Below are 15,055 nucleotides of genomic sequence, written 5' to 3' on the forward strand. Positions count from 1 at the left end.
AATTTGACTTCTTTCTATCTCTTGTCTAGGCAACTCAAATTCCCTTGTACTGACAAATTAATGAGACATGGTCCAAAGAACTTTATAACTATGGTGGCATGAGCTGAGAGTATTGATAGGAGGGAGAAAAGAAAAGAACTAGATCAATCAATCAACAAACATTTATTAAGCAAGTATGATGTGTGCTAGGTACTGGAGATAGAAGTACAAATAATGAAACAATCCCTAGACGCCATGAGTTTAGATTCTGAGAAGAGACAAGTACACACACATGTAAAAATACAAAATATGCATGTATATAATATTCACATGTAATATAAATAAACACAAAACACATATTTATGCTATACATGTCTATATGCACAGCATGATTACATATTATGTTTATTACATTATATATACATGCTATGCATAGTTATAGCCACATACAAATATGCATGTGCATACAAATATATAAGTATATTCTATATGGCTATTTAGATGAAATATAAGCCTATGGTATATATATATATATATATATATATATACATGTATATTATATAGGTAAATGCATGTCATGTATATAAATATATTATATATTTTAATAGATTTTGATGTACATAAACATGTTATATATTTTTAATTATTTAAGCATCTCTCTCCATAAATATATACTACATATTAGTTTGTTGTATGTACATACACACATATGAAAAGGTGAGATCTTCCTTTGTGTGGAAGAGCAGTGAAGCACTGGCAAGTCCGGTTAACCAATATAATTTTCCTGAGGCCAGATTTGAACCCAGGAAGATGGGTCTTCCTGATTCTAGGCCCAGAGTTCTATCCACTCTTCCACCTAGCTGCCCAATATTAGATACAATACAAGAGAACATAAGTATACACCTACCAGCTATGTGGCCCTGGGAAAGTCCCATTACCCCGTTGGCCTCAGTTTTCTCATTTGTAAAATGTGCTGAAGACGAAATGGCCAATAACTCTAATATCTTTGCCAAGAAAATCCCAAATGGGGTCCCAAAGAGCCAGACATGACTGAACAACAACACGGTGTCTAATGCATTGGAATATGCCATAAGCTGACTGAAGTCTTGAGTATAGAGTACATCAAAGGATTTAGAGTAGAAATAATGCTATGCCATAAAATATTTGTGGCTTTTTGACCTTGGCTCATAAAAAGAATATCAAACTGCTTCCTTGACCCCACTTTCCAGACCTTTTCCCATTCCCAAGAGCAAGCAGACCTGTATCAATGGTTGTGGGTTCTTTTGAGTAGTCGTGCTCAGCCTTTGTTGCAGGAATGTGCAGGGACTTCCTCCTGGAATGGGACAAGTCTATAGACATTTAAGTCATGCTGATTCTAATCCTGGTTCCATCATTAATTTACCAAGTGACCTTAGGCAAATCAGTGAAACTCCCTGGGCTTTCATTTTTTCTGTAAGTTCTTTGAGGGCAGGGACATTTTTGTCTTTGTATCCCTAATGCTGTGACTATCGTACATCAGAGGCTTAATGATCAAATTCAAACAGTTCTGTAAAATGAACATAATATTCCCTGCCCTACCTACTTAGCAAGGTTGTTGTGAAGATCAAATAGAATAACAACAGTTTATATTTATGTAGTTCTTTTCAATTTATGAGCTGCTTTCCTCGATATTCTTTGAAGTAGATAGTGCTAATATCACTATCCTCATTTTACAGAAGAAGAGAGTGAAATCAGAGACTGTGACTTGTCCAAGGTCTGGTAGCTAGTTGGTGGGATTCAAACTGTGAACTCAAATCTGGATCCCTGTCCACTCTGCTCTCTCAGGGGTTCAGTTCAAACCAATTCAACAAACACTTATGAAGTACCTGTCCTGTGTAAGGCAGTATGGTAAATACTGGACATGATGGCACTTTGCCAACCTAATGATACCATGCAGGTGTACTTCTTACCTTGATGCTTCAAGGGTCTGTGATTTGATCAACTTGGTTGCTATCTCTCCACTGCCATAGATTATAATTCCATGAAGTTTAGTAGAGTATTCTACACTGACGACTTCATGAATTACAACAACCAAAAAAAAAAAATGAACGACTGTTAGTTCATACTATTAGATCTGTATGCCAAAGAGATCAAAGAAAAGAGGAAATGACCTATTATATAAAAATATTTATAGCAGCTCTTTTTGGTGTAGCAATGAATTGGAAATTGAGGCAATGCCTATCAATTGGAAAATGGATTTATAAATTGTGGTATATGATTGTGATGGAGTCCTGTTGTGCTATAAGAAGTAATTAGCAGGATGCTTTCAGAAAAACCTGGAAAGACTTACATGAACTGATGTAATGTAAAGCAGGCAGAATCAGGCAAATGTATGCAGTAGCAGCAACAGTGTATGATGATCAACTGTGAATGACTTAGATATACACTGCTACAAGACAGCACCAAAAGACCCATAATGAAAAATGTTATGCACCTTCAGCGAGAGAATTGGTGAGTTTTGAATGAAGATCAAAGAATCCTTTTTTAAAACTTTATTTTTATTGTTTTAGTTCATTTGGGCTTTCTTTTGCAATGTGGCTAATATAAAATATGTTTTGCAGGACATCACATATATAAATCAGTACTAAATTCCTTGCCTTCTCAAGAAAAAGGGAAGGGTCAAGAGGAAGAGAATTTGGAACTTAAAATTGTAAAAATTATTTTTAAAAGGTTTTTTTTTTCAACATGTAATTGGGGAATACTTGATTAAATAAACATAAATTAAAAAACTGCAGGTTCACCCATTCATGATGATGCTAAATGTAATGGGGCTGGTCTGTGAATGGTTGGCACAAAGTCTGTCACTTGGACTGTATATTTTAAGCCTTTCATTCTTGGTATGATGTGCTAGGGCTTGGGCTTAGTTGACATAACCTTCAAGAAGTCAGGGATGCCTTCATGCTATGAGGGGACCTCAATGTAGGAATTCAGAGGTTGATACAAATATAAGGTATAATTATCATCAGAAGCCTGGTTGACTCTGAGGCACAAGGACCTTTTTCAGGTCGCTTTTCTTGCCTTGTCCTCACTATGTTCCATCTCTGTCACTCTAGCTTAATAAATATAGTCTCTCATAAAATTCCCTTAGGTAGTAGGCCCATACCTGGAATTCTGCCTTCCTTGCCTGCTTAGGGAAGTTGTCCCAGTCTTGATCTATGATGCCATGGGAGATGTCATGTTAAGCAAGACAACAATGTTGTCACTTTGGGAAAGGGACTTGTGGTTTGGGGAAAATAGATCATTTGTTCCTGCTGTTTCGTTACCCTTAACCAAAAGATCTAGGTTATGTTGATCAGAAACTCAATCAGATCCTAAAATGATATAAGGAGTTTTTAATAATTGTATTCTTTCCTTTGGAAGGTTTTGGTGCATTTTCTTTTATATTATCTTCTGTCTGCTCTGTATTTTGTATTTTGGCTCCATAGAATGTGTCCAAAGTCGCCCCTTTCTTCTTATTTTTCTTGGTATTTTGGGGCTTCTGTGGTTCTGTGGAGTTTGCCATTTCTGAATGTGGAGGATTAGCTTTTCTTATCTCTGGTGATCCGAGGCTTTAGTCCTGGGCAGATGTTGGTTCTATGAGCGTTCCCTGGGTTAAACTGAATATGCCTCACTGGAACTGGAATGGAAGGGTCAGACCACGAGGCCACACTCTCCCCCTAGCTCGCTTTCAGGAAGTTGCCTTCAGAATCGCTGGCCGTGAGGCTGTTTCGTAGGCCTGCGGGGGGGATGGGCTGCAGCTTTCCCAAGCTCTAGGGCAAGGACTTTCACTGCGACTTGGATAGCAGGATCCAGCCCGTGAGGCTGTCTTGCCCGCCCTGAGGGTTGCTGTTGTTTCGACCAGCTCTCTGCAGCGGAAGCCCCAGGCAGTAACTTTCACTGGGACTCGGGTAGAAGGCCCTGAGGGTTCTGCTCTCTGAGCCCGGCCAGGCTGCGGCTTCCGGGAGCCTTGGACTCTGCGCTCCTACCCCTGAGGTCCGAGGGATCTCGGGTTCTGGCTTTTAAGGGGAGCCGTACCTTTTGATCCGGGTCCAGGTCCAGGAGGACGGTTCCCAGGGTCTGTGCTGTTGATCGTTTTGAATTTCGGCGCCTTAGGAGCTTATCGTTTGAGATCGGTGGGGAAGGGTTTTCAGGAGATCTGAGCTTTAGCTTTCTCTAAGCCGCCATCTTAACCGGAAGTTCTAATTGTATTCTTTCAAGCAACCTTTATATCTTATCTAAAAACTGGCACAATCATTTATTGTTTCCATCTTTCTTTGGGGGAGTGGGACACCTCCTTTTATAAATTCAGGGAATTGTGCCTGTTCACTCTCCCTCTCTTAACTTGGAAAGTCTCTAATCTTTCTTTCAATTAGAAGTCAGATTACCTAATATTTTAATTTTCCTTTTAATCAATTGGTATTATTTGATTAATTTAAAAAAAGAATCTTGATCTGTGTTCTGACTCCACCTTTCTCTAGAGGTAGATGGCATTTTTCATTATAAATTCTTTGGAATTGTCTTGGATTCATTATTTTAATGAGAAAAGTTAAGTCCTTCACAGTTTGATTAATTTTTAAAAAAGTATAAAAGTCTATCTCCCCTTATATATGCTGAGTGTAAGAGAGGAAACTTGAACCCAATCTGCCAGAGGAACAAGACAAGCAGGGGAAGGGCAAGAGGAACAGAGAATTCCAGAGAAAGAACAGAGTAGAGCTGAGAAGATCCAAGCAGTTAACTTCACTTCTCTTTGAGAAGCTCTTCAGAAAGGTTGCTCTGAAAGCACCTGAGCCCTAGTCATCCTTCTGTGAATCTAGACCTCCTGAATCCAGTGGAAGACAACAGGAGTGGATAGGACTTTAGATATAAAGCTATGCACCTCAAGAAGATTTCCTCTACATCCCCCAAAGCAGTTCTTGAACTTCAAATTGTAACTAGGACAGCTAGAATCAGGACAACTCTCACAATTGACCCCAGTGCCAGGCAGGCAAAGCCTAACCCTGTAGGATTTGGGGAGAAAAGGTTCAAGAAGGACTTCCTATTTCTCACTTTCCCAATACCTGATCCCTCAATCTCACTTACCTTACCCTGTGTGTTCCTCAAAATAGCCATTTCTATAGATCAAGTGCCTGCTCATAATATCCAGGGAGAGAGACCAGAAACTTTGGAGAGGAGAACTAGATTTCCTCCCCAAGGAAGAAGAAGCTGTTTAGTCCTGGGTCTCCTTCAGCCCTGCCTCTGAAGGAAGTAGTCAATAGCCCTGAAGATAGCTAGTGTGGGTTTACTGAGGAAGGAGAGGGGAGAAACTATCTGTCCTCCGTCTCCACCCTTTAGCTCCAAATTCCATCCCTACCACACTCGGGTCCTGAACTCAGTGGTGGAGGACTCCATCCCTTTCCCCCACTATTACATGAGGAAGGGACCTGGTTGCAATTGCCATGTTTAGTAAACTGATGTGCTCAGAAGATTGAACCTTTGTTTCTTTAGTCATTTCATCTTTGAACAGCCACAGTTCTCCACAAATGATCATCTAGACTTTGCTCAAAAGCTTTAGTTAAGGAGGAATCCATAACCTATTAAGGCAATCCATTCAACTTTTGTGTCATGCTAATTGTTAGGAAGTTTTTTTTTTTTTTTGAACTCCATGTTCTTACAAAAGGCATTCCCACTCACCTCACACTTTGGATCTTGAGGTTCCCCTGACACAGTGGATTCTTGATTTATTTTTCCTTTCTTCCCAACTAGTTTCTTCTGTCCTAGGAGGGTATTTCCCTTTCCTTTGTTCTAGTTCTAATACTGTCTTGGGTGGGATACAACTTCTTGTAGAATTGAGTGAAGAGTAGTTGCAGGTAGACCAGGATCCTGAATATGTTCTTATCTTCTAAGTCCATGTGGAAGTGATAGTTATAAGATTTGTGATATTGTTGCATTAATAATTCTTTAAGATCGAGTCTTACCATTGGATATTGTTGAATATGGGGCTTCCCATCCCTGAGATTTTATTATTCTGACTTTATTAATGAGAAAGCTTGCAAGATTTATTCATCACCTTCTGGGAGAATCTACTGTAGGACTTCCTTAGCAGTACACATCATGCTTTGGTTTGTTTGGGTAGCGCTGTGTCATTGCTCAGTTGATGTTGCCATCCAAATTCCTTGACCTTAACTGAAATGAAGCACGACTCAGGATCAGAAATGATTATATCTTATTGTACCATAAGAAATTATGAACAGGATGAGTCCAGAAAAACCTGGAAAGACTTATGTGAACTGATGCAAAGTGAAGTGAATAGACTCAGGAGGACACCATTTATAGTAACAGAAATACTGTATGATGATGAATTGTGAAGGGCTAAACTATTATCAGCAGAACAAATTTCTAGGATAACCCCAAAGGACTCATGATAAAAACAAAAAAGCAAAAATCCACAGCTAAAGAAGGAACTGTTGGAACCTGATTGCAGATCAAATCACTCCATCCTTCACTTCATTTCCTTAATAAGTCTTTTCAAAAATTGTAAATGTGGTGTGTCTTTTGTTATGGGATGGGGAATTTGCAAATATGGACTACATGAAAGCACTAGTATAACCTATATCAGACTATTTACCACCCTGGGAAGTGGGGAAGAGGGAGGGAGAGAGAGAATCTCAATTGCAAAGTGTCAGAAAACAATTGTCAAAAATTGCTTCTACAATAAACTGGAAAAACATTTAAAAGGCTAAAAAAATAAAAATGATTGTATTCTCAGATAACTAGTGAAGATCTATGGTTGTTATAATATATTTGAGGTGAGATTCCAAGACCTTTGAGTCATCTTGGGGAGTTCACTACACTCAAGAAGTTCTTTCCTCAGAGGGGTCCTACAATATCACTCTAAATTCTTGACTAAGGCTTCTTGGTTCTATTCAATGGAAAATTGGTGTTTCTGAAATACTATTCCAAATAATCTAGTATAGTGTACTCTTTTCTTCTCAAATGTTTTTCAATCAATGAAAAGTCACTTTCTTTCTTCCACCTGTCTCTGCCGCGCCCCCCCCAAAACAACCATAAACACTAGTTACAAACATATATAGTCAAGAGAAACAGATTCCTTGCAAAAAAAAAAAGCCTCAGTCTGCATTCATCATGAGTCTTCTGGAACTGTGGCTGGTCAAAACATTGTTTAATATTCCCAAGTCTTTAAAGTTCTTGTCCTTATCATTGTTATTATATAAGTTATCCTTCTGTTTCTGCTCATTTCATCCTACATTTGTTCACAAACAAGCTTTTCCAGGATTCTCTGAAAGTAAAATCAGAGAGACAAGATCATGAAGCTAGTCAGAATGTGAACCTAAACCTAGAGCTCTGTGCACCCCTCATGGGTTCAGTTCAACTCAATTCAACAAACATTTAGGAAAGGCACACATCTAAGAGGGAGAATCTGAACCCAGGTCTTCCTACATCCTACCTCAATGCACTATCCTCTCTACCATATTTTCTCATATATTAACATGCAGAATTAATATAAAGTAGTCAGGGAAGTTGCTAGTGTTTGAGAGGGTGTAGAATCAGGAAAGTTTTCATTGAGAGACAGTGGCATCTCAGCTGCATTTTTTCTTTTTTCTTTAGAAAAAAATTTTTGTAGGCAAATAAGGTTAAGTGACTTACTTGCCCAGGCACAAGCTAGTAAACGTGTGAGACTGGATTTGAACTCAAGATGAGTCTACCTGATTGTAAGCTCTATCCATTGCACCACCTAGTTGCCTTCCTGAGCTACAGTTTCAAGGAAGAGAGGGATTCTATAAATGAGAGATAAGAAAGAATGAGTAATAACCATTGCAAAGGCACACACGATGACTGATGATTCATAATAGTGGTTTGTGACCAACTTGAATTTCTCAGGCAGATTCTCTGTTAGCCATCTTTTCCACCTCTGCCCAAGAAAAGAGACCTTAGGTCTTCCTGGCTACAAGCGGAAAACAGCATCATACTCTGGGGTTTGTAGGGGACAAAGAGCTCATGAGAGCAACACAGAGTCACAGCACTGAAAAAAAGGTTCCAGTGACCTTGTAGGTTAAAAAAAAAAGGTAGTATTGTGGGCTATCTATGCCACGTGCCACCATATGTGTCCTTTCTCCCCAAAAAGATTAGTAGCTCCTTGAGGGGAGTAACTGATATGTTATAGGACCTCAGAAGCATTGGCTTTAAATCTGGAAGGGACTGGAGATCACCTTGCCCAGAGTTCTCTTTACACATAGTAGGTATTCAGTAAATGATTAGTCAATCATTGGGCGGCACTTAGCAAATACACCAAATAGTATGTGATTGAGGTGGTTCAATCAATTCTAATGAATAATAATGCCATTTATTCAATGCCCACTAAACCTGTGGTGCATTAAGGCTGGTGTCATTTGTCAAATGATGCCTGGATGGAACAAGGAAAAAAAGACATGGTGAAGAGAACACTTAAATAATGGCAGAAATACTCTTCTTTTCCCTCTTTCTTAGATTAATCAGTGTACACACATGATCAATTAAAAATTATATAACAGGCTCATAAGCATTATTCCCATTTCTCTTGGAATTACTTTTTAAAAAAAAATCTTTCTTCTTAGAATTAATACTGTGTTCCAAAGCAGAAGAGTGGTAAAGGCTAGGCAATGGGAATTTCGTGATTTTTTGTCCACAGCTAAGAAGTGTCTGAGACAAATTTGAACCCAAGACATCCTAGAGTCTCTGGCCCTAGTGTTCTCTCCACTGAGCCACGTAGCTGCCCTGTTCCAGTCACTTTCATTTTGTTAAATAGGTATTTCTTTTTCTGTTTAAAAAAATTTTTTTTTAATGTTAGATAAAGAGTCAGGGTAGAAAAAATGTTGGGTCAGGAATCAGAAAACCTTGATTCTAGTCCTCAATCAATAACTTCCTCTGCTCTCAAACAAGCTATTCTCCCTCTTTAGACCTCTGTTTCCCACATAGTCTTCTCCCCTGAGATGAGGGGTTGAGAATATATCATTGATAATAATATCTAGCATTTATTTATATAGAGCTGTGTAAGGTTTGCAAAGCACTTTACAAATATCATTTCATTGGATCCTCACAATCATTCTAGAAGGTTGGTGCCATTATTATCTCTATTTTGATATAGATGAAGGAAACTGGGCCAACAGAGGTGAAATGGATTGTTTGAGATTACATAGCTTCTCGTCATTTCTTCTAGCACAATAGTATCCTGGGCAAACCTTTTAGCATCTGTCTGCCTCAGTTGTCCCACCTATAATAAAAGGGAGTTGGTCTCAGACTCTGAAGGCCCTTCCACATTTGATCCCATGATGTGGTGTCTCACTTGGTGCTCTGAAGAAGTTTCTGCTCAGATCAGGGAGCAGAGCCTATCTTCCAGACTGATTTGGCCAGAGGGCTGCCAACTCCTGTTGCAATTCTGACTTCCTGAGAACCCAGTGGCATTTAAGGGCCTGGAGATCATAGCCATAAAGTCAGCAAGCCTTTAGAAAGCTGAATTTTGTATTTTGTAGTCCCTGCCTTCCTTTCACGAGGCCACATATGCCTGTTTTTTTTTTCTTAATTTAAGTTCGTGATTGACTTATTATGTGCACTGGCACTTTTAAGAGCTTCGAATAAAACACAGTGAGAGTTCAGAAAAAAAAATGTAAATGGCCTAAAAGAAAAGGGAGGGGAAAAAAACGACCATAATCTTTTTTAATGGCTTTAAAATGTAGGGAAGATAGATCATGAGCTCCCTGCATGGGGTCCTTGTCTGAGCTCAACCCAGTATTGTAATTTAGACATGACTTTTTATTTAATTTCTGACTGAGAAAGGGAAATTAGAAAACAACATTATCTCAGCTGCTCTGTTATAATGAACAATATTTCACAGCGCCAGCGCCCGAGTTACCTTTAGAAGTTCTTTTACGAGACGAATGTTGACTCAAATTCCAGAAGAGCTTGGGTTTTCCCCACACTCTGACTCTTGGAGAAGCAAAAACATAAGTATGATTTTAATTAGAAGCTGACTTTTGGGTTTGGTCAACCCTAAGGTTGATGAAGGGATCTGGAGAAAGAGGCACCAGGAAGATGCTTTTATGCTACTCTAGAGTCCCCCTCTGGCCTCTGGGTTGCCTTAAATGTAAATAACTTGCTTCCCTTTTAATCTCCCCATCCCTGGTTTATTATTTAAAAAAAAAAAAAGAAAAACTCAGATTTAGCCAATCTGTAACTAACCCTTCTTCTCAGCCAAAGGCAGGATGGACTCCTGTCCTTTCCTTCCCACCTCTTCCCCCTCCCTACACCCTACTCAATCCTAGCCACTAAATACATAATGGTCCAATAAATATTTAAGCAGTGACGAAGGAGATAATGCATCGTAATCCATTAGGACTGGGTGGTGCGAAAATGGATGGGGTGAGTGCTAAAATCCCAGGCTGGGCAGAAGGCCTGCTCTCAGACCACAGAGAAGATGGAGCTCTGGGCCACACTGAAGGGGGGGAGGAATATCCGAAGGCTTTCCTTTCTCCCTACTGTATTAAGGAGATTTTAGGAAGGAAAGGGAAAGGGAAGGTTAACAGATGGACCACACTAACAAAATATATATAAAAGGGGTTTATTAAACCAAACAGGGATAAGGGGAATCAGGGAGTGACTTATCTCTCACCACCCAGAGTTTAACACACTAAGGTTTCTAATCTAAGCTTAATCTAATTAACTAAAAGGTAAATAAAAGATAAAGTCCAAAAGGGGCCCAGATTCTCACAAATGCCAGAGTCTTTGGTTGGGTCAAAACAGCAGGATCAAGATGTAGGGTCTTCACAAGGTTCAGAAAGGGAAGAGGTCCATAATCATTCACAACTGTCCACCACAGTGGAGGGGAACCCTCATTCAACCTTCAAAAGATAATCCAAGTCCTCGGCAGCTCCTAAATTGGTTTCTTCAGGAGACGCTTTGACACACAGCCACTCAGTTGGCCACCCAGCTTGAGTGAGACAGTTGTCAGTTCCCCCCAACTGTCTTAGAATCCTGACCCCACAACCTCTGTAGAATCTTGGTTTGAGGGATGTCAATCAGCTTTTCAAACTTTTCTTGCTGCACTACAGAATCCAGGCCCCTCCTAAGACCAGCGTAAGTGGGAGGGCCTTTGTCTTGAAGTTTATATCCTGTTGAAGGAATGGACTAGTCTGGTTCTGGGTGACTCTCACCAGAAGAAGAGTTTGTATTCCAGAAATCTCTACAGTTGTACAAGGAGTCCTCCAGATGCCTGATAATGGTCCCCACAGCCTTCTAATAGCCAGTTAGAGAATCTTAGAGGTCACTGAGATTAAACTCCTTATTTTATAACATAGGACAGGGAGACCCAAATAGGGAGAAGTGCTTTAACTCAAGTTCATACACATAATAAGTAGGATCATAGATTTCTGAGTTACAAGGGAACGTAGAGATCACTGAGTACATTCCATTTTGCAGATGAAGGAACTGAGGTTCAGAGAGTTTTGGTAATTTGTCCAGGGTTACACAGTTGTCAAGTGTCTGAGAGGAGTCAAACACAAACAACCAGATTACCCTCTTCTTGTGTATTGTAAGCAAATACATATATAGAAACAGGCCCAGGCAATTTAGGTATATGTATTCACTTCTATTTTTATACACATGAAAGAGAGCGGGCAGCTAGGTGGTACCAGTAGATAGAATTCCAGGCTTGGAATCAGGAAGACATCTTCTTGAATTCAAATCTGACCTCAGACATTTACTAACTGTGTCTCTGAGCAAGTCACATACTTGTATATATATATATATATATATATATATATATATATATATATATAGAGAGAGAGAGAGAGAGAGAGAGAGAGAGAATAAGGGAGAGAGGAGAAGAAGAGAGAGGGAGAATGAGAGAGAAACAGAGAGAGGGAGGGAGACAGGTAAGAGAGAGGGAGAGAGAAAGAATGAGAGAATAAGAGAGATAGAAAGAGAAAGAGAATAAGAGGGAGAAACAGAGATAGAATAAGGGAGAGAAAGAATAAGAGAGAAACAGAGAGATAGAGGAAGGGAGAGAGAAAGACAGAGAGAGTAAGAGAGAGAGAAAGAGAAAGAACAAGAGAGAGAAATAGAGAGAATAAGGGAGAGAGAATAAGAGAGAGAGGGAGAATAAGAGAAAGAAACAGAGAGAGGGAGGGAGAGAGAGACAGACAGACAGACAAAGAAAGAGAGAGAGAGACAGACAGAGAGACAGCCAGACAGAGAGGTATAGTACTGTAAATAGAATGCTATCTTTGAGTCAGGAAGAGCTAGCTCAGATCTTGCCTCTGGCCCATACTAGTTTTGTGTCCTTGGACAAGTAACTTAACTTTATTACTCTTGCCCCTTCTTCCTAAATTCCCTATTACCACTGAGGCCATCATCCTCCTCCCAGTAGCAACCTAGGTGTCACCAGTGACTCTGCTCTCTTCCTCTCTCCTCACCCCAGTATCTAATCAGTTATCCAGTTCTGCCCATGTCCCTTTGTAACATTTCTGGCACAAGCATCTCTTTCCTCCGCGACAGCCATGCTCTGGGGCAGACTCTTGTCATCTCATGCCTGTTGGGAGATCTCTCCAGCTTGTGGCTCTCCCCACTTTAATCTATCCTCCACTTAGCTGACAAGCTGATCTTTCTGATGTGATGGTCTGACAATGTCTTTAATCCACCCCAACCCCCTGCCCCTTTCAATCAATGCCAAGGACTCTCTAATACCTCCAGAATCAAACAGAGATTGCCCCTTCCTAGCTTTCCAGTTTTCTTATAACTTACTCCCCTCCAAGTACATTCCAGTGCTTTAGGCTTCCTCTTCAGATTTCCTTGTACAATGTATTTCATCTCCTGACTCTGGGCATTTTCTGTGGCTGTTCTCCTTGCCTAGAACCCTCTCCCTCCTCATCTATACCTCCTGTTTTCTCTGACTGCCTTTAAATCTCAGCTAAAGTCCTTCCTTCTGAAGGGTGGGGGTGGATGACAGCTGGGTAGCTCAATGAACTGAGAGCCAGGTCTAGAGACGGGAGGTCCTAGGTTCAAATATGACCTCAGCTACTTTCTAGCTGTGTGACCCTGAGCAAGTCACTTAACCCTCATTGCCTAGCCCTTACTATTCTTCTACCTTGGAACTGATTCCAAGATAGAAGGCAAGGGTTTAAAAAATAAAATAAATAAAATCTTGCCTTCTATAAGAAGCCTTACCTGATCCTCCTTAACCCTTAGCACCTTCCTTCTTAGAGTTCCTCCAGTTTGCCCTGTATATATCTTATTTGCACAGAGTTGTTTCCATGTTGTCTGCTCCATTAGAATATAAGTTCCTTGAAAGCAGGGACTGTTCTTTGCCCTTCTTTGTAAATGCAGCACTTAGCACAGTACCTGGTGTGTAGTCGGTACTAATAAATGATTGCTCACCTGACTTAGCTTGCTTCTCAGTGGACACAGGCAATCTTTCTAAGTTACAGGGGTTTTCTAATGTGCATTAGCAGAGGGAATTTCCACGCTGGAAGATTCCCATACTGATAGAATCAAGGGCCTGGACAAAAAATAAGTATAAACAGAAATACTCTTATCCATAAACTCATATTCTATACATGTATAAACACACACACTTCACTTCATTTCCATAGTATTTCTTATACTGCTCTATGTTTTGTTAGCTACATATATTTCTTTCCTTCCCTACTAGCAGGGTTCAAGGTAGGCATTTGTAAGCCCTAAGAGAAGTTTGAAATTTGTGCACCCCATGTTATAGTGACTGGAGACTTAGGGCTTTATTAGTACAATAGATTTAAAGCTGCAAGGGACCTCTGTTCTCATCTTTCCTTACCCCTTCACTTTCACTTCACAGAAAATGAATCCTAGAAAAGGATCCAGGTGGCACAGTGGATAGAGAACACTAGGGCTAGAGTCAGGAAGACTTGAAATCAAATCTGGCCTCAAGTACTTCTTAGCTATGTGACCCTGGGAAAGTCACTTCATTCTCTTGGCCTCAGTTTCCTCATCTGTAAAATGAATTTTAGAAGGAAATGGCAAAAAACAACTTATAGTATCATAGAGCAAATCAATTAAATTATCAATTGATCTTTTTTTTTTGTAAAGCAAATTAAAAGACTTTGGGTTTAAAACCTGTGCCATAGATGATGGCCTTTTTATTGGCCCGATAGCTTTATCCTAGGTAATGTGTTGGAAGGTAATTGAAGCTCCAGTTTTTGGTTAGCTTGTACTGGTTGGGTTGGGAGCAAGGTAGAGCAGACTAGAGGGGTGGTGTAATGTGCTCAAAAGATGACTGGCCTGGGAGTTAAGGGACAAAGGTTCTATTTCCAACTCATTACATGTTCGTCCTTGGGTAAGTGTCTTCAATTGCTTGTGTCTCCAGATGAATAGATGAGGGAGAAATGATGAGATAATACTGTCCAAAGGAGGGTGGTGTAAGCTTCATTTGAGTCACTGAGTTAGCAAAAGAGCTAACTCAGTCCTGGGCTGAATGAAGGGTGATAGAATTTCCAAGAGTAAAGAGATGATCATCTCATTTTATTTTGGTTTGAACAGAACAACAAATCTGGAGTTTTGTGTTGTGTTCTGGGAACCACATTTAGAAAGGACATTGACAAATGGAGGACATCCATGATGGGGAGCAGGGAGGGACACATTGTGGTCCAATATTTTTGATTATGCCATGCCAGGACTGTCTGAAAGAGCTATTTATGCTGAGCCTAGAGAAGACAAAATGTAGGAGGGGCATGCTATGCTAAAGACTGCCATTGGGAAGAAGGGTGAGTCATTCTGCTTGGTCCAAGTGGGGAACTAGGAGCAGTGGGTACAAATTACAAAGAGTTAAAAGAGGAAAGATCAAAGAAGAGAAACAACCATTTCTCAGGGAAGATGGAATATATGAGAATGGACGATGCCAGTGATAAGGAACAATGATATTTCTTGTTTCTGCTTTCTATGTTCTGCTCTCAGTGAGGAGACTGGTCCTTGGACTAAAAATAGCAAAGCAAGAATAGTTCATTGGGAGAGAGGTTCTAGTTGTCTTCAGGCAGTTCAAGTTCCAGGGTTTGGGATG

At 40.0% G+C, this 15,055-nt stretch overlaps 1 long non-coding RNA gene across 1 annotated transcript; it reads right to left on the bottom strand.

The window, feature by feature from the left end:
* Positions 1–6,230: 6,230 nt before the first annotated feature.
* On the bottom strand, positions 6,231–11,387 carry LOC103092716 (uncharacterized). The gene is made up of 3 exons (XR_001628533.2): positions 10,739–11,387; positions 9,884–9,957; positions 6,231–7,273 (listed from the first exon to the last, which is right to left on the bottom strand). It is a non-coding gene; the product is annotated as an uncharacterized LOC103092716 (long non-coding RNA).
* Between the last annotated feature and the right edge of the window lie 3,668 nt (positions 11,388–15,055).

The sequence above is a fragment of the Monodelphis domestica genome, chromosome 3 (assembly GCF_027887165.1).
Source record: "Monodelphis domestica isolate mMonDom1 chromosome 3, mMonDom1.pri, whole genome shotgun sequence".
NCBI classification, from domain to species: Eukaryota; Metazoa; Chordata; class Mammalia; order Didelphimorphia; family Didelphidae; genus Monodelphis; species Monodelphis domestica.